Below are 20527 nucleotides of genomic sequence, written 5' to 3'. Positions count from 1 at the left end.
GCTAATGGCCTAGAGCATTGTAGAGAAGAAAACCCCAAATATGATTGTTGTTATTAATATATTGAAATATTTCAAATGTTGGCTTCTTTTGAAGGCTGATCAATCTCTGTTAATGAACTTGTCTCAAGATCAAATTTCCTTTTCTGGAGTTGTTCATTCACAGTTCTGAATATGCCCTCTCCTGTGTGTGGCTCGGGCACCATGCAGCAGTCCCTTAGCCCCTATAAAAGATCACAAATCCTAGCCCTGCCCTAAAAGACACTGATGTTCAATGTTCTACCAATTTTTCCTGCTTTCTGTCCAAATCTGCCATGCTGCATAAAGCACAAGCTCCAAGGGATAATGGAAAAAGGGCCATAGCTCTACCTTTCTTGGTCTGTTCTCAAAAGGCACTGAAGTGAAAGTACCTGAAGAGCTGTAAAGTCTCTCTTCTTTAAGTTGTCTGGCTTTCAGCACAGTAACAGATTTGTTGTTCTAATGTTGTAAGCTCAAAATTACAATGTTTTTTCATTTAACATTACTGCATGCTGGGAGGAGAAAGAAGATCATGTCTCCACACCTGCTGCTTTCATGTCTTGTTAGGAGACAGTCACTTCATGGAAAACTTCATGCTGAGTACTTAAAATAAATAGCAACCCGCTGCTTGCATTTCTTTTTAAAAAAAGTCAAGCATAATAAATGCCAGTTCACTGTAAATTAATGTGAGAAGGAATGCCCATTTCTTTTAGTGAATTGTTGCTCTCTTATTTATTTAGTTGTGGAGTGATGCTGTCGCCCTCTGCAGATAATTTATCAACTAGAAAATCTCATTAGGTTTATGGCCATTTCCCATGATTTTCAGAGGTGTCTAAGGCCTTCAGGAAGAGGGTCAACAGGTAAATGAATTGCTCTAATGGTTTTACTGGCATGTCTTTCTTGCAAACATCTGGTAGCCTCATGACACTACTGAAGGGGTTATGAGATGGTGTGCTGGTTTCAGCTGGGGTTGAGTTAATTTTCTTCACAGTAGCTAGTACCATGGATATGTGCTGAATGTAGGGTTGATTTATAGAGAGAATTTTGGTATTTCTGATCAGGAGGAGATCAAGATTTTTGTTATTGCTGGTCACAGAGCCAAGACATTTTCTGCTTTTCATAATGACAAGCTACAAGTTGGGGATGTGTGGGAGGCTGGGGGCAGACACAGCCAGGACAGGTGACTAGAATTGACAAAAGAGATATTCCAGACCAGGTGACATCGTGCTCAGTGTATAAAGTGGGGAGAAGGATTAATGGAAGGATGTTTGGAGTGATGGTATTGGTCTTCCCAAGTCATAGCTACTGGTGAGGGGACCCTACTGTTCTGGGGATGGCTGAACCCCTGCCTGCCCATGGGAAGTAGTGAATTAATTCCTTGTTTTGCTTTGCTTGTGTGTGCAGGTTTTCCTTTCCCTATTAAACTTTGTCTTAGCCCATAAATATTTTACCATTTACCCTTTAGATTTCCTCTCTGATCCTGCAGGTGGGAGAGTGAGCAGCTTTGTGGGGCTCGGTGGCCAGTGGGGTTGAACTGTGACAAGTGGGCAGCTTATGAATGGCAAACACTCCTTTGAATGATGAAAGAACAACCAAGAAAATATGTGTTGCAGATCTCCATAAGAAATAGTATGTCTTACTCAAGTGTTTGGATGTGCCTAAGTTGCAGAATAAGCCGTGTTGGAGAAGATACACAAGGATTGAGTCCAGCTCCTGGCCCTGCAGAGAACTATCTGCAAGGTTCACACCCTGTGCCTGAGAGTGTTGTCCAAATGCTTCTGTAACTCTGTCAGGCTGGTGCTGTGACCACTACCCTGCGGAGCCTGTTCCAGTGCCCAACCACCCTCTGGGTGAAGAACCTTTTCCTGATATCCAACTTATACCTGCCCTGACACAACTTCAGGCCATTTACTCAGATCCTGTCCAGAGAGAAATGGAATGTAGAGTTATAAATTAAGACAAATCCCATATTTTATAAGTTTAGATTTAGAATAGCTCTGTTACTTGTTTTTCTGTGAAAACAAGATTAGATGTGTGTGTTGAATCCATGCATTCTTGGTGAAGGCATCTTTATAAGTGGTCCAATGGCTGCAGAAAACTTTTGCAAAAAAGAAATGCTTTCTTTTGTATTGACTCTGCTCACAGCATCAATTTAGCTGCTGATTTGAGTTACCAATGATTTCCGAGTATAAACAATTTTTAGGTGTGTTAGATTGATCAAATTACAGTCTTACAAGTGAAGGAAAACATTCAGAAAATATTTCCGTAGGAAAATGTGATGTGCAATGCTGTTGACCTTCAGTCAAGTTGTTACAGGGTTTCCTAGCAAAATCTTTGATATATGAGAATAATTCCTTTAAATAAAGTCTCAGCAGCTCCTCTGAACTAAAATCCAGTAGTAAAGCAATAGCATTTAATTTTAGTCAGGAAGAGAAATAGAAACAGAAAACTTTGGTGAATGAGGATGTGAATAAAGAGATAATGAAATCCCCTTTTTGGAACATACTCTTTGGTTTGTATTACATTTCAATGGCCTGTCCATCCAGGAAGGTGAATGAGCACTCTCTCATGGGGCCCTCTGTACCTCTCTAGGGAACTTGTGGGAGGACTGAGGTAATTCACACTACTTATTCCTGCTGATATTAAACAGGAAAGAGGCTTCCAAATATTAATTAGGAAATTCATAGAGAATTCATAGATTTGCAAAAACAATGGACTTAATTATTGGATTTTAATTGTAATATATAATAGGATTATTTCAAAATTGGTTTAAGTTGTCAGTTGAGTAACACTTCAGAAAAGTCTGCTGCAGTGACAGCAGGCACTGAATTTGCTGCAGCAAGGAAATCTATTCTGAATTGCTCTACAGGTTTGCTCTTGGTGTTGGCTGTGGGAGTAGCTGTGGGCATTTACAATGCAAATGAGAAAGGACATCTTTCACTTCAGATCTAGTAGATGTTAGCAGATTTCATATTGAAAGACTGAAAAAACCCATAATAGTCCAAGACTAGACTACTACCCACTGTAGTCCAAGACTGTATCTTCTCACTGATCACCTGATTGTTTACTGATGTATTTTTTTTCAGTAAAACTAAATGTGCAGTTTCTTAATCTAAAGCAGCTGTCTACCCTTTATTGAAGGAGCACTTGCTTGTTTCTCCTAATCTCTCTGGAACATTAGTCGGTCTGAGTTTTAAAAAGAATCTACCTCTGCAGTTGGGAATGTAATTTGATTTATCTCTTTTGTTTTATTTCCCATTGACTATGTAATAGCTGTTTGTCTCTTAAAAAAAAAAAAAAAAAGTTTTATCACTATACAACACAAAAAAGGAGGGAAAAATATAGACATGATGGGCTTGAAATGCATGTTGTACCTTGACAGAAGTAGGAAATGGTCTCTGGTTTTGAGAACTTCAGTACCAATTACGGAAGTGAACTTTATAGCAATTTAGCTATATCACAAATCCATTTTGAAACAGGAGAAGCAGCATTTCAGAAGTTCTTCTAAAATGATTTATGTATTGGCAAAGTGGTGACTGCACAGAAAAGGTGAGAGCTGCATCATTTGCAGAGGACATGAGGATGGAGCAGAGATTTTATGAGAAGCTAACTACAAGGAGAAGCTCTGGCAGAACAGAAAGAAAAGCCTATTTGTACCTAAATTTTCCCTTTAGATCTTCAGGATATTCTTGGGTCAACAATGGGGTTGAAGAACTGTGACCTTTATTAAGATTCACCAAAAGTAGATCTCAGTAGGATTTTGGATGAGAGTGGGTGTGTGGGGGAGGGGGATGGCATATTGGAATGTGAAGGCTTTTTTTTTTTTTTTTTTTTGAGCAGAGTGGGCAGCCTGGAGGGAGTGTGAAAAAGTAGCAGGAGAAGGAGACAAATAGGCGTTTCTGACTAAGTTGGTGTGACAGGAGGCAAGGTCCAAGGGATAATTTAGGATGATAAACCTTTAAGACCAGACCTGATCTGGTATGGTAATGTGGAGGAAAGTACTGTAGAGGTTTGAGGGAAGGATGAGATTTGGATAAAGAGGGAGATTGAACAGATGTTTATTAGAGTTTCCAGAAAGCAGTGCTATGAGTACTGGGATGAAGTTTTAATGTTTTGAGTGTGGGTGAGTGCTAAAAGCCATTGGACAAAGAAAACTTAGCTACCCTTCATGCTGATAAAAGCTTAGTGAACGTAATGTGACTGAAAGCATGAGGTGTTTTTGTGTTGCAAAATTAAGTAATGATGACAATAGAGGGGGTTTGTCAGAAGGAAGGGAGAAGTGCTGATGTGAAAGGGAAGAGGTATATTTTGTCCATAGCAAGCTTTGGCTTGCCCCCACTCATTCAGGACATGTGCTAGCTGACAAAGGAGAGACCAGATAAATTAATAGGTGCAAAGGCATTAAAAATCTAAGGAGTAAAGCAGATGGGAGACTGTCAAATAAGAGCACAATAGGTGAGAAGCAGCAGACTTCTCAAGACTTGCAAGTTCTTAGGAGACAGGCACAGCAAAAACCGAATTTCAAATATTTTACTGCCCGGCAGCCATTGTCACCTAGCTATTTTCACACCACAGTCCAAGCTGGTTTTTCCTTACCTTATGTTATAGGTGGTATTGTGAATCCTTAACTCTCCTGCACAGGAGAGATGAATATGTCTTGTGTTACGTTAAAATAAATACTTTGCTTGAAATGCAATTTGATTAAACTAATTAAAACAAAGCTGTTAAAACTCTGAACACCTGAAAAAATGTATTTTGAGTTATAAAAACCTGTAGGTAAATTCAGGCCTCATGAGCTCATATTTCTCTATGGCAATGGAAAATTGCCCTACAACTTAATTTTTGCTAGGTCAGTGTTTTCTTTCCATGGAGCAATATCCAGGCTATTGGGACCTTTTGATATACTGAAGTTGCACAGAGGTCCTATTCAGAGGTCTGGTTCTTTCTATGGCATCTGCACCAGAACTGTGTAGCCTTGGCTTCTTGTGGTACTTGTGACCAGGCACATGCTGTCAGTGGCCCTACTTCAGACCTGCTGATATTCAACTGGGTTCGTTTTAAGGGGATCAGCTCAAGCTAGGGGGAAGAAGATGAGTACCGTTTTGATATCTGGTCTTTTTCTTTCTGCACTTGAAGGATCCTGTCTATCAAGAGAGGGATTTGTATCAGAACTTGTATCACAAATGTCAGTCAATTGGTTTCCTTCAGTCTAAAACTTTCAAGCAGCTCAGAAGTACACCTAAAGCCCTGAACAGAGGATGATATAATAGTGGTATTTAACACAGCCCCGTATCAATTATTGTATAGCACTTTCTTGAAGCAGAACTGGCTGTCCCTTGCCCAGAAGATTTGGCTTCAATGTAAATAAACACTGAAGATTTCCTGGAAGAAAAATCAGATGTGATGGTGGAAGAGCCTGAACATGCTCCAACTAAGACAATTATGAATTTAGATAAAGTTAGTGTTTCCTTTTTTCCTTATACTTAATTATGTCTGTTTCACAATTCAGGTTTTCTATCTTCTTTTCACACTAAATTTTGTTGTTAAAGATCTACAAAGTTAAAAACAGTCTACCTTTTTAACTGTTTTCTTCAGTGAGGCACTTCTGCCATTTAATTTAAATACAAAAGCTGTATGTTTATGTCATTCCATTTGTTGACATAAAGCTGGTGCAATTTTAAATATGATGTAAGTGGAAAGGGAATGAAGGCAGTCAAATAAACACGTCTCCATTTTCTGTGGAAACAAACGTACAAAAGGCTTTTAGCAAGCCTCAAGCAATGCCTGTTATGAGATTATGCACCATAATATTATATTATAAAACATTTAAAAATAGTGTTAGTAAACCATTAAATCTCCTTAGACAGTTTCATTTTGACTTTTGTGTATATGAGCTTTTAAAGTGGTCTTAGAGACTGATAAAAAGTTCGCAAAGCAGCAGTGAAGATTTGGTGCTGCCTTGATAATCCTGGGCTGTAGTGACACTTGCAGTTGGATAAGGGCCAGGAAAGGCCTGCAATTGTCCTGTGCAAATGATGGCTGCAACAATTCCCGTGGCTGTTCATTGTTGGACACTGCATGGAAAGCAGTCATGAACCTGTGCCTTCTGCTTTATACTCCTGTGAAATCAATGAGAGTTTGACATCCTTAGTAACAGCTCTGTACATGTAATTCACTCATATACACCCTGTCTTATTTGTAAGAATTACTGGTGGAAAAGAAATCTAAAACATCTGTTCTGCCTGAGTCAGATATCAAGCTGTTTGTCAAGTGGCATCTGAGAGATTGCTGTAGTACAGACACATCAGCTTTTGAATTTGGTAGGGATCACTGGCATGCTGCAGAAAAGCCACTTGGCAGATGGCAAGTGAAAACAACTTCTGTCCCTAACGAGGTGGGATGACTTTAAATCACTGAACCGAATGTAACAAAAAACTTTTGTCAGTTTTCCAGTCTGACTTAATATTCCATAATAGCTCAGTTTGAATTTTTGGGTAGAATTTGTGCATCTTAATTTTTTGGTACTTTCTTTTTGTGCTTGTTCCCATGGTTTTGGTTAGTTGCAGAGAAGATTTTTTTTTAAAAAATTAAATTTTGGTTTGTTATTTTATTTTGCAAGCAATAGAAATTGGTAAGTTTTCATGGGGATTTGAATTACTCATGTAAATGTGTGACAACAGACAGGAGGGATAATATTCTTCCATTTGCTTGATGGAAGTCCTTCCTCTTATGCTTGATTTTAATAAATATATATATATATATATATAAATAAATTATTACTGTTTACCACGGTCAAGAGGTCATTTATATAACCACTGTTGTCAGTTTTAGAGGGCTGGTGTTTTTCATTTGTGTATAAGTGCCTGAATGAAACAGGTTTGGAAACTTAGGCATTGGTCTCCTTTCTCAAATCCACTGTCATTTTGCTATGAAAAGGTAATGAGAAATTTTAGAGTATTAAGACAAAGGTGGGGGACCACATCTGCATGCTTTAGGACAGCTGGGAACAGGAGATGTGGACTTTTGTTAGTGATTCTGTGTACTTTTATTCTCTTTGAGACTTGACCCTATATAGCCCTTGTACAAAAATATGTTAAAAGCCAGAAGTTGTCAGTCATTCTACTTAAAGACCCTTGAAATTTGGAACCTGTATTTTTAGAATAAGGGGTGCCAACTTTTTCCTTGTGTGGGAAATACTTCCAAATAGTACTTAAATTTCCCTACACTTACATAGTTGTGTTTTTTTTTTTTTCCTGAAATATTGAATCATGAATATCTGGGATGAAAATCAAGCACCTGGAAGTGGTAGGTGATTAATTTATCTACTTTTCTTAAAAATGACATTCTGGTATGAAGAAAAAACTTGGAAAGGGAGAAATTTTTCCTGTCTGGAACACCAGCTCTCTCAGGCACAGCAGAACAGCTGTTGTGAGACTCTGCTGGAGGTGCTGAGTGGGCTGTGGTGCCATGCAGTAACCTACAAGAAGGGAAACATATTGTGAATAAAAATAAATATAAATGTCAATGATGATGAATTAAGGTTTGTTTGCAGACCACATGGGAATGTTTATTTATGTATTTTAAATACATATATATAAAAACACTTGCATATGGAGAGGCATGTTCAATGCAGAATGGAATATGAAGAACAATCAAGAATTGTACAGAGGCCTTTAAGTTATTAATAAGGAAACATGATTGAGAACTATAAAGTATTTAGACTATTCAGTTAAAGGAAGAAGTCATGAAATCGTAAGATGGTTTGATTGGGAGGGACCTTTAAAGATCCTCTAGTTCAACATCTTTGCAATAAGCAAGGAAACTTTCCACTTAGACAAGGCTGCTCTAAGCCACATCCAACTTGAGCCTGACAATTTCCAAGAATGGGGCATGCATAGTTTCACTGGGAAATCACCATCTTCATAACAAATTTCTTCCTTATATCTCCCCTCCTTTAGTTTAAAATTGGTGCGCTTGTTCTGTCACACAGACACTCAAAAAGAGTCTGTCTTCATCTTTTTTACATGCCCTTTAGTTGTTCAAGTTCTGTATTACCATCTTCCTGGTATCTTCTCTTCTCCAGGCTGAACAATCCCTCCACTCCAAATCTGTTGTCATATGAGAGGCACTCCAGACCTCTGACCGTTTCTGTGACTCTCCTCTGGACCCACTCTACCAGGTCCATGTCTTGTGGATCTCAAAGCTGCATGCGGCATTCCATGTGGACTCACATCAGAGCAGAGAAGAGGGGAAGAACCACCTCCCTCAAACCTTTGCCATGCTTTTGTTTTTATGCAGTCCAGGACACAACTGAATTTCTGGACTATAAGTGTGCATTCCTGGCTCACATCCAATTTCTGACAGAAGTAAAGGTAGATGACGTAGTATCTGTTGTTCACCCATTTCCCAGCAATTCAGTTACTCCAGTAGCTGGAGTGAATTTTTTTTTTTACTAACCAGCAAGTCATTAGTTGGAAATAATAATAATATAGTAGGGAGGACTATAGCTATTAATATAATATGAGCAAGACCAAAAGCTAATCTAAGTTTTAGCAGACTATCTTTGATACAAATAGCATGAAGAGTATAAAGTGTATAAATTGATATTTCAACAAGAAATTATGCTCTAAGTTTTTTGATGGCTTCCCTTTGTTATTCAAGAACTAGCAAAAGTGATCTACCTTGTGGATTCTCTATCTTAGAAGCATAAGTCTTAAGAGCAATTTTAAATCCCAAATATATTGATCATATTTTCAACTGCTGGAAACTGACATGGCTGTGCCTTCAGTGAAATGATGTTCAATTAGAAGAGTAAAAAATTTTACCCTTTATTCTGGAGTAACCTTTAGCACATATGCTTCATTGCACTTTTGGGACAAAGGCCTTTATTTACAGTTACAGGTTGCAACCAAGAGAATGAATGGAATAATCATTCTTTATTTATACCTAGTTACTTATCGTAGTCATTTTCCATGAGATCAGTCATCTATGGAGACACATAAAGCAGTGCAAAGTAGTGTTGAATGAAATAAGTGAAATGAGATGTTTTGGCAGCAGATCAAATCCATTTTCAGATGTGGTGAGGAATGATTGCTTTAGTATTCTTCTGTGTACTACAGCTGAAGTTTTCATAAGTATAAATGCTAATATAGTACTTGATTAAAAATTCTAATTCATAGATTTTTTTCTTTGTTAAAATGCTTTTTTGAAATAGAGAGGAAAGACTGGTTGTGCAAACTGGTAAAAGTGACTTAAAGTCATAAATCTGTCTCGGATTATATCTTGGAGTCTTAATAGTTTTCAAGCTCTCATCTTGTCATACATGTTTATTTCAGTTACTGAAAGAGAAAAGGTTTTCATAAGATGAACCTTTTTCTCTGAAAACATATTTTTTTCTCTTGCTGAAGTGGGAGCCTATTCCATCTCTTTGGACACTGTTTTAGAAAAGTATTTTATTTAGAAGCACTAAAAGGTGTTTTTAAAGTGTGATTCTATTTCTTCCTAGCTCCTGAATGATGTTTGCTTTGTCTACCACTGCAATGAGAAATTACTGAAAATAAAATGGAAAATAACCTTCAGTGGTAAATATAAACTTGTTATTCTGAATACATGTTAATTATTCTCTGATACATGGTGTAAATCTTGATCTCTGCTGTAGAGGTTTTTCTTATGGGGAAATATAAGTGAGGAAAAAAAGAGGTTGCACAAAAATGGGAGAGTCTGTTCAAAAAGTAGACAGATACCTTGATCTTTTTATCCAGGTTTCTAGAATGTTGTGCTGATTATTAATCTGAATATTGGATTTTTGAATTAAAGCCAGCCATTCTGTAACCTTGTGTGTAGACGTCACTATTCTAGCAAGGCAGGTATATTAGTCATTCACTACATACACTTGATCTGGATAAACTCAAGGTTTTAAACGATGAAAAAAGATGGAAATGTATCAGCTATCCTGAAAGTGAGAGTTTCAGTTACAGAACTTTTAAACTCAAAAAAAAAAAAAAGGAAGAATGAGTAGGATTTGGAGCTAGGCTGGAAAATATCATGTCATGGGTTAGGCAAAGTAAGTTTAGTGCAGATCTAGATGCTGGGGTGGGTTTATCTAAGAACAGATGAGCTGAGAACTTTTACCCTGCTTGACTCTAGCTCACAAGAGCTTCCTCACTCATGCACAGTGCTGCATTCTCTAGGTCTTGCTTTCTGTTCCTGACAAAGGGATTGCTGCTGATCCAGGGAGGTTGGGCAGAAGGTTGTGGTTGCTTCTGTGGGGATGCTCACAGTTACACAGCTGCAGTCCCTGGTATTAAAGACCAAGGTTCCTGTGCACCACTGGCATTTCTCTCCATCTCCAGTTTTTTCCCCAGTATGGATCAGTTTCTTTGTGTCTCCTAGCTCTCCTCTTGTTTTCTAGACAATGTCTCTTTGGGAACACTTCCATTTTTCCTCTTTACAGAACCCCAGGTCCCTGGTTATTTTTGTCTAGAGAGTCTATGCGCAGAAGCACAATCTGTGATGAGCTTTCTAATCTATAGTTATGTCTTATCGTTTTTTTTTTCTTTTTTTTTTTTGTGAGTTGGTGAATTCAGAATGTGCTGCTTTTGTGTAGATGTTATCAAAACATGCAATCAGCCCATACTGGTTGCAAGTAGCAGGCTTTGGCTTGAGACTTCAGAAATTGTGTTTTGGATACTCACTCCCTCCTTATACACCCCCATACCCTCTCCCCAGTTGTGTGCCCTTGTGTTCGTATTCACAGCTTAAACTATGTATTTTCTATAGTTGTGGAAAATTGAGTCTTGTGATGGACTGAGTTCAAAACTGCCTGTTTGGTTTTGTCTTGAGACCAAGGCTGAAATGGAGACAGTGTGTGATTACCTTATTTTGAATATGCAAATATTCACTGCTCTTTAGTCAAGGGAGCAAGACTTGTGACAGGCCATTACTCATTCCTGTAATTATCTTTTTGAACTATAGGTACGGAACCTTGTTTGAGAGCTGGTTTCAGCAGCATTGTTTACTGTGATTTCTCAAGTGCACAAAATTATTTTCTAAATTAAGCTGTTTTTGCATCTCCTTGAGAGTAAAACATAGCTTTTAGATAAATATGGAATGAATTGTAAGAGAGGTGAACCTGTTAATTTTTAGTGGAATGGTTCTTCATATTAGGCATCAGCTAAACTGCAGGTCAGTGTAAAAGTCTGGCTGAAGTTTTAAAGGACCTCAAGCAGAGCTGGTTACATTTTTGCTTTGAAGCCAGATTTTCTGGTACAAAGTACTATAAATTTTTTTTCTTAAAATATCTGGTTTTGCCTTCAAACATCCTGAGGTTGATATTCAACAGCTGTGAATTTCAAGGTAGTTAGCATAACTCTCTCAGCAGGAAAGTTGTCCTTCCTGACAAAGATGTCACTGTCAGTGTTATTTTCTCTTTGACTCACATCTGCTACAACTGCTGTGTTTTTATTCTGACAAGTCAAACAGGTGGATATCAGACAAAAGCTCTGTCTCCCAAGGTGGAATCAAGTGTGATTCTAGGAGCAAGTAAAATTGCTAGCATTTCTTTGCATGTTTAATTTCTTTTTCTGGGTATTGTGTAAAGAACCCAGAGGGGCACGTTCTCCAGACATAGGATCTTTATAAAAATTATGGCTTCAGATGTGTTTTTTCATAACACATACAATATTTTCAAGGCCCATGAAAATACATACTCCTTTCCTTTGTGAATTAACTGAGTAAAATCTGAAATGTTGAGCACTTTTATAGAAAGCAAAGGTTAGGTTTGGTGATGAGCACCTCAAGAAATGTGCTCACTCTGTCAGACTGTTAGGATATGATAATTTTAATTAAAGGCAGTGAAGAAGGGATCTAAATGTTAAAGGCCCTACATCCTCCAGAAGCTATTTCTGCCTTGAGGTGTTTGAGAAACGGGGTACTTATAAATGCTGTGAAGTTATCGTTAGTACTCTGGCTGCAGGTAAAAGAAAACAACAGGAATTTAAAAGAACCTCACAATCTCAGGAGGTAAAATTCGGATGCTAAATTGGTAGGAGATAGCAGCAGAGTACATTAGAGAAGTTTTAAAATTCCACATTACAGAAATAATTTCCATTTCACTTTCATTACATTTGTCAAAGTCTATTTCAAGAATGGATTTTTTTTTTTGTTTCATTTTAAGATTAACCTAAATCTCTGTGTAAGACTTTCAATTGCAATTGTGACCACTTGAGTAATTAGAGAATTAGAAGGAAAGCTTTGTGAGCAAACCAAGGCATTCTAAGTGGTTCTTGAAGATGGAATAGCTTCTCAGGTGCATATATAATTAAGAAGGCTTTTTTAATTCTTAAGGAAAATACTATTTTATTTAGAATATTCTAGTCAGTTCTGCAGTTGTTTTTCTAGGATGCAACTACATACTTCTTTCCTCTGCCAAAAAAAAACCAGAAAATCACCAAAACCCACAACAAAACCCAAGCCTCACAGTAAAAAATTGTATTGTATATACTCTAAGGCAAGATTGAAACCAAATAATTTGGGGTATTTTTCTCCTAAAATTAAGACTGCTAGTTCCTAGAATATATGTAGTAGTTAAAAGTGTAGCTATTGATCATGCTTCATTCTTTTTAATGCTAGTATCTGGCTGCCTAATTCAGTATCTGAATGAGAAGTATACCTAGAATTTAACTTTCTAATCTTAATATATTGTGTCATTAGTCCCTCTGGGTCTATATACTGGATGACTTTTGTCCTTTTCGAATGTACTTCTTTGAAAACTTTCTTTTTACTATCTTCATGTCTGTTGGAATGATACTGCCTGGTGTAATGCCTTGTGGCTGGAGATGTGACTGTCATCCATTTTCCAGCTGTCAGGTCTGTTGGCTTCCCTGTTTCCTGCCCTGAATCTTACCAAAATCGGTGTAAATGAAGCAAAATGTGTTAGTCTTATACCGTAAGAATGCTGCAGAATCACAGTTATGGAATGGTTGAGGTTGGAAGGGACCTCTGGAAGTTTTCTTGTCCAGTGCTCCTTCTCGAGGCACAGTCATCCAGAGCCTGTTGGCCAGGATGGTGTCCAGACAGTTTTGAATGTCTCCAGGGATGGAGCATCCACAACCTCTGTGGGCAACCAATGAGAAAGTTGTTCTTGATGTTCAATTTGTGTTTCAGTTTGTGCCCATCGCCTCTGGTCCTTTTACAGTCATTGAAACCCTGATTCTGTCCTCTACACACTCTCCCTTCAGGCATATCTGTACATCAAGAAGAAGATCTCTCAGCCTTTCCTCATATGAAGGATGCTCCAGTTGCTTCATCATTTTCATGGTCCTTCACAAGAGTCTCTCCAGTATGTCCATATCTCTTCCTCTGTAGCGGGGAACGCAAAACTGGACACAGCACTTCAGTGTGGTCACTGCTGAGCAGAGCGAAAGGGTCACCTCCCTTGACTTGCTGGCAGCATTCCTGCTAATGCAGCCCAGGACAATGTTAGCCTTTCCTGCCACAAGGACACATCACTGGCTTGTTTTCCACTTGGGTAGTCTTCCTTTATTTGTATGCTATGTTTTTTGTCACTCTTTTCCCTGTGTCTAGGTTGTGGAAATAGGGTATTTTCAGTAATTATTTCAACCTTACTATGGCATGGTAGTTATCACTGTCAGGTCTCGGACATCCGTGTCCTTGTTTTCCTTCAGGAGACTACCAAGGTGCAAAATCCTTCTTAATTCAGTTCTTCTAGGCTTGAAAGGACTTACATATTGCTTTGGTTCAAAACAAGAATATTCCCTTCTTAAACATGGAAGGTAAATAAGACCTCTGTAAGGGGAATTGGTATATTTATTTGTATTTACCCTTGTGGTTTGTTTAGGACCCTTTTTGATTTGGTTGTTTTTGTGTTTGGGTGGTGTTGGTTTTGGTGTTTTTTTTTTTTTTTTTGTTTTTTTTTTTTTTTTTTTTTTTTGTTTGTTTTTTTTTTTTTTTTTTTTTTGTTGTTGTTGTTGTTTTTTAATTTTTTTTTTTTAACTTTTCCTGTTGTTTTTTTCTTTCTGGTTCTGTTTCAGATCCTTCTGGTTCTGCTCCTTGATTTTGTATATGATTGTATCAATCAACTCAGAGAACTGGAAAAATACTTTTTAAATGTGTATTTATTGTTCTTCAAAGAGAACTATTATAGAGCCAGTGGCTATTTCCAGGATGTAATTAATAGGAGTAGAGGTTATTTATTGCCATTAACACTAACTGTACATAGAGGAACTGCATGAAATCTGCAATTTTGCTAACCTTCCCTTGGGAGGTTGACAGAAGTATTGAAGATCAGTTCCTTTTTACTGTATTCTTAAAAATCACAATTTTTAATTCATCTTTTTTTTTCCAGCTCAGAGAAAACCTTTCTGTTGTGGGTATGTCTCATTCAAGTAGGCATTGTGTCTACCCCATCCACTATATCTTTATTGGGTGGTTAATATGAACTCTTCTGTCTGTGCTTCACAATTGCTATGGGTTTAATTTTTAGTGTAAAGAAGTTCTTTAACAGTTACAGATTCACAGTTTAAATTTTACTTGCATGTCTGTCTCAGGAAGAATGGGTGAAACATACCAGACAAAGGAACTGATGCAGCTGTGGGCAAAATATCTCTCTGTCCATAAGTTGGAGCATCTGACATCTCTCACTCATCACAGTGGACGGTAAAAACAGCCAGTTCTACATTTAAATCTTAAAGGTTTTACTTATTTCTTTTACTTTCCCTGCACTGTGCTGAAGATGTTGGAATTTGTTCAGTTCACTGTTTCATCCAAGTCTGGACTTTCAGATGACTGATCGCATTATTAGTCTACTTGTTTTTGTCCTTAGGGAAGAGCTGAATGGAAAGGACTGAGGATTCTACGCTTCTGAATTTTGAAGGGTGGTTCTGATTTACATTTAATTAAACTTTCTGGATACTTGTAGGTACAACAAATGTGATCTTCCTGTCAACATAAAAAATAACACTGCTGTACTTTCAAAGTTATTGTTATGTTACTTAACTGAAGATAAGAAATTTTGAATCATATTTAACTGTAACAGGATTTTGCTAGTGCATCTTAAGTCTGCATCTAATTGCAGAATGGTTGAGGTTGGAAAGAGCCTCTGGAGGTTATCTGACCCAACTGCCTGCCAAAGCAGGGGTACATAGATCCAGTTTCCCTGGACTATGTTCAGATGGCTTTCGAATATCTCCAAAGAGGGAGACTCCACAACCTCCTTGGACAACCTGTGCCAATGCTCAGTCACTCTAACAGTGAAAAAGGACTACCTGATGTTCATTTGGAGCCTTCTCTGTTTGATTTGATGTTCTTTTCCTCTTGTTTTTTTACTTGAGCACTGCCAAAAAGAGCCTCATTTTATCCCCTTTGCACCCTCTCTTTCTGTAGATCTATACATAAATAAAATAAACATGGACCTTCTCTAGACTAAATAGTGCAGGTCTCTCAGACTTTCCTCAAGATCCCATCCCTTCATCATTTTCTTGGCTCCTTACAGGAATTGATTCAGTATGACTATGTGTCTCACACTGAGGAACTCAGAACTGGACTCAGCCCAGGTTTGGGCTGATTGGCAGTGGCAACACTTTCCTGACACAACCCAGGACACTGTGATCCTTTTTTGCAGCATGGGCATGCTGCTGGCATATGACCAACTTGGTGTCCACCAGGACCCTCAGCTGCTTTCCAGCTGGTCAGTTGTCAGTGAATACTGGGGGACTGAGGTTATTCTCCCCACATGCATGTCTTGGCATCTTCCCCTTTATGAACTTCAGGAGGTTCTTGTCAGTCTGTTTTTCCAGAAGCCTATTTTTCCAGCTTGTTGAGGTCTCTGAATTTCTGCACAAACCTCTCATGTAGGGCAGAAAACTATCTATTCTGCCCAGTTTTGTTTAATCAGCCAGTCACCTTCTGGTGGGCTTCCATTTTATTCAGTTTGTGAACTTCTGACCCTCTTAAATGAAGGACCTGTCCTGCTTATATCAGTTGTAAGACAAAACGTGTAATAAAGTATGCATTTTACTTTCTTGTACTAATATTAAAGTTAACACTTGCCTTTTTTTTTCCTGTGGACTTAACAGCTGTGAGTATGAAGAAAATATATTGTGAAAAGCTTTTATCAAATGAACCCCATTGGCAGATAATGATTTAAAAAAAGACATTTATAATTCTGAATGCTATTAAGAAGATACCTGTCTTCAAGGAGGGGAAAAAAATATCAAAGATGAAAACCTGTAGAGGTGTCACTTACAAAGCTGGAAAGCATCATTATTTTCTTGTCAGCAGTATTAAATAATGTGCATCACCAAAAACGTGGTCATGTTTGACAGTCACTTATGTTACTGTTCTCACAATCTGATTTCCCAAATTTGGAAAGAAATATATTCTTCAGTGATTTAACACATATAGTGTTGTTCCCTAAAAAAAGAAATGTGTTTATTGGCAGCTGTGGATATCAGGAACTGCTGATTTACAATAATGAAAGTTTGCTTTAGTCTTCAGTCTATTCACACTCTGAAAAGCCTGTTCTTCCATGCAGGAAGCAGATGCATGTTTTTGCACATTTTTCCTCTCCATGAAAAATACGAAGATATCTTCAGGCAGAAGGTTAGAAGACTTAGCCATCTATGTCTCCCAGTGAATCAAGAAAAAATTTGGAAAAAAATGTTGTAGATGAGCATTACATGAAACAAAACTGATGATGTCTTAATTCACACACAAGAGAAAAAACCCATAGTGCACTTGCTCTAAAACACAATTCATAATGTCTCCCAGTCTACTTGAAAATGCTTTTGAAAGAAAAGTCCAACGTTATGTTTATGAAATCATTGTCCCTAAAATGGACATGTCACCTTTGCCTTGTAAGATTCAACTTTTGGGATGTTGCTCGTCCCATGGCTGTGTGTTATAGAGAGGGAAGAAAACAGGGACAGTCGTTGCAGGTTTTCCTTCTGGTATTCAAGTGTGTTGGCTATTGTGATGATGTTCAGAACATGGTATTTAGATTTCTAGTAACTCTTGACTTTTCTTGTCTGAAAAAGAAAGAATGTACAGAAAGCAGTGATACTGCAAGAAAAAAAAAACAAAAACAAACCCTACAACATCAGATTCGAGAGTCTTAATACATAATTCTGTAAGAATAATATTTTTAATTTGTGATGATTTGTAGTATAAATAGAATTCTTAATAGACCCAGACAAGATATACATTGCTGAACAACTGTTGGATTTAAAGCTCCCAATACTTCAAAAATCAGTAATAGGGAAAAGTAGCTAATAAAGATTCCCTGAGATTCACTACTCTTCCCCTCATCATTGTGTATTGAAGATTTCAGTTACTGCAAAAAAGAGCTTTGGGGTACCTTTATTTTTAACTAATTTTTGTTGTTCTGATCCATGAAATAGCACTCTTGCACACCTAGATAAGAATAATCTGTGTGGAAAGCAAAGCTGAATTTTCTTGCAAGATCGAAGCAAAATACCCTAAATATATGAAAGTTTTTTTGAGTATCAGGAATCTATCGCAATATAGTCAGGCAGCCTAACACAGGAGCCTGCTGAGGATTTAATGCCTGCGTTAGGAACATGGATATGTATGCAGCCCCTTGCTCTGCAGCCCTCCCCACTGCTTTATGACCTGGTTTCTACAGAGAGGAGAGGGGAGGGTTCAGAGTGCACTGAAATGTATCCTACTTTACATGAAACGCTCCATGGAATGACTGCCCTGTGGACAGACCTAGAGCCCAAGTGACATTCAGAGGCCATTGAATTTTAATGCAGTACCCTTGAACAGGAGCCTTTCTCTGTAGTCTTCTGACAACTTGCATTGAGCCTCTGGTCTTTGTGCACCAGAAAGGTGCCTCAAAGCCAAATTTTTGTTTTGTCTGCTTGCTCTGCTTCTGTGCAAGCAGAGTGTGTGTGAGTGGGTTTATTTGTGTGCATATGTATACTCCCAAGACCTGGTGTTTCAAAATTTGTCTGAATTCCAAGCATTTAAGGAAAAAAAAAGTAGATATGAGACATGAAAAAATATTCTGAGTAGCCATATTAGAGCAATGCAAAAGCAGTAAGCCTCTAATTCTTAAATAACAGGTCTGCCTTTAGTCAAAGGAAAACAAGTAATAGCAGCTCTGCTGAAGTCAGGGAATGTCAGATTACGGTGATGTGAGATCAGCAGGCACCCGGATTTTGCTGTTAATCATTAGTGGAATTTCTGTTTCCAATAGAATATAAAAAAAATTACGAATATAGACTTTCTTACTATTATTTCCTACTGCTATGATATGACTAAGTGCTTTCATGGTGGAATAAGGTGATGTGTCCTGGTTGTATTTTGAAACATTTTCACAAGAAGGTGGTTTGCTTGGTTCACAACTGTCTAACTGACTTGGTCTGCCATCTGTAATACTCGATCTTTTTTCTTTTTGGAGATTCAGTTTTGACTGTGTTTTGTTCTAATGTATGTTCCAAACTCTGTTTAGTGGAGATCACTGCTGGCAGCATGGAGTGATACTTTTAGGCTTTTGAGCTACTTTTTTGCTCAGTGTCTAAAGTGGGGAGAAGAAGGAGCAATAGGGGGCTGGGATGTTTGGAGTGATGGTGTTGGTCTTCCCAAGTCACAGCTACCTGTGATGGGGCCCTACTGTCTTGGGGATGGCTGAACTCCTGCCTGCCCATGAATTAAATCCTTCTTTTGCTTTTCTTGTGTGTGTGACTTTTGCTTTCTGTGTGGAACTGTATCTCAATTCGTGAATTTTTCTCCTTTTGTCTTTGGATTCTTTCCATGTTCCTAATTATGGTAGGGAACTGAGTGAGTGACTTTGTGGAGCTTGGTGGCTGGCTGGGGTTAAACCATACTGTTTGAATATTTTCTTGCTTAAGTGCTGTAGCTTATGATGGAGAGCTTTCAAGGATGTTTATTTCAAAGTTGCATAGAATCTGCACCCTAGGGGCATGTGGATGGAAAATGAATGAGTTCTTATCTCCAGCATGGACTAAAAGGTTTAGAATATTAAATTTTATTTTTTGTCCCCAGGGTTTTATGAGATGTGAGCAGATGGGACTTTGATTTCAATTGTAAGCCCAATAATGAAAGATTGGAAATCACACCATTAAAAAATTATAAGCAGTAGGTTATAAATTTTTATCACTTCCTATTGTTAATTAACCTTTAAAGGCTGATCATGTAGAGAAAGCCTGGGGTTTGGTTTCTGTGGGAACACTTTTTAGTAGTAATGAGCACCTGAGGATTCTTTTCTCTCCCAGAGCGAACATGACATTTCAATTCTTGCAGATTTGTGCATGAGGCCAACATCTTTCAGTCTTTTAAGCATAGCAAGAAATTTTGGTATTTTCTGTATAGAGGGAGAAAGGGCAGTGATTTTTTTCTGCTTAGGCTGGATGTGATTCCACTCTCACATTCAAGAATTAGTCTTCTGAATAGCAGTCATTTTCAGAAGTGTTGCTGGGAACCTTTTGCTGACATTTTGCCATCAGCAGGAGTAAAAATGAAAACCTGTAGTGATGGCTTCACCTTTACTTATATTTATCCAACTGGCTATGATTGAATTTTTTAGCCAATTAAAATTACTCTTTTCTTTCAAACAACTTGAACTGCACCAAAATAGACATTAAAAATAATGGCAAAAGAACACTATTTTAGGATCTTGAATGAAGTTGCTTGAGACGGTGCAGAAAGGTTATTGGACTAGTCCAGTTGTATATCTAGCATGAGCTGGATCCTGCAAATGTTTTGCATTAACTTGGATTTTCTTAAAAACTGTCTTCAGATGGTGGAAAATATAGTGAATAAAATGCATGAAAATGGCTTTTAAATACATTTTGATGTCAAGCATATGCAGTTTAAGAAAGATGTATATGTTTTCGTGTGTTTCTGATCATAGTGTTTAACAGAAAATGTGTAAGGAAAAGTTGCAAATACTTTCACAGGTGAGAGAGACAATGTTCTTTATCATGAAGTAATTGGTGTTTGGCATTTCCTCATTGGGATTAAACCAGGCATTTTCTTTTCCATGGAAAACTACAGTCTAGTATACCTCCCATGCTAAGAATTAGAATTTGTCTGTAGGTAAGTTGAATATCTTCTGAATTAATATGGTTACTTTGTGGTGTCTTTCCTTCTCTTTACTTCAGACTGGGAGAGTTTTCTGATATTCCACGGGGACATGAATTTAATAAAAATAATCTGTCAAATTTTTTCTTTTTATTAGCTCCAATTAATACCGTATTGTTGCTATTTGGTATTAAAAAATTATTATCTCTACCTATCTCAGCATGAGATGAGATAGAAATAATGGCCTGTCCATTTTTTTTTCACTTGTTTTATATTAAAAGACTTTTTTGGCTTTGTTTTGCTGTATTTTTATTGGCAGATACAGACGGCCAAATAAATTCTGGTACAGAGATGGGTCCAAGTCTACCTGGCTGGGACACATGACCTTTTCACAGATATAAGAGCAACATGAGGAAAAGGCCTCCCC

At 37.7% G+C, this 20527-nt stretch overlaps 1 long non-coding RNA gene across 2 annotated transcripts in view; it reads left to right on the top strand.

Annotated features, from left to right (window-relative positions):
- Positions 1–20527, top strand: part of LOC136290571 (uncharacterized) — a 59779-nt gene that overhangs the window by 23553 nt on the left and 15699 nt on the right. Inside the window, exon 2 of one of the 2 annotated variants that reach the window (XR_010721222.1) lies at positions 9521–9596. The exons of the other annotated variant lie outside the window; for it this stretch is intronic. This is a non-coding gene — a long non-coding RNA (uncharacterized lncRNA). The remainder of the gene's footprint in view (positions 1–9520; positions 9597–20527) is intronic. 2 annotated transcript variants of the gene reach the window in all.

Source organism: Chamaea fasciata, unplaced genomic scaffold (genome assembly GCF_029207755.1).
Source record: "Chamaea fasciata isolate MVZ Bird 193981 ecotype frontalis unplaced genomic scaffold, bChaFas1.0.hap1 SCAF_6, whole genome shotgun sequence".
Classification (NCBI taxonomy): domain Eukaryota; kingdom Metazoa; phylum Chordata; class Aves; order Passeriformes; family Sylviidae; genus Chamaea; species Chamaea fasciata.
Note: the sequence above shows the minus strand (reverse complement) of the source record. Positions and strands in the feature narration are given on the sequence as shown.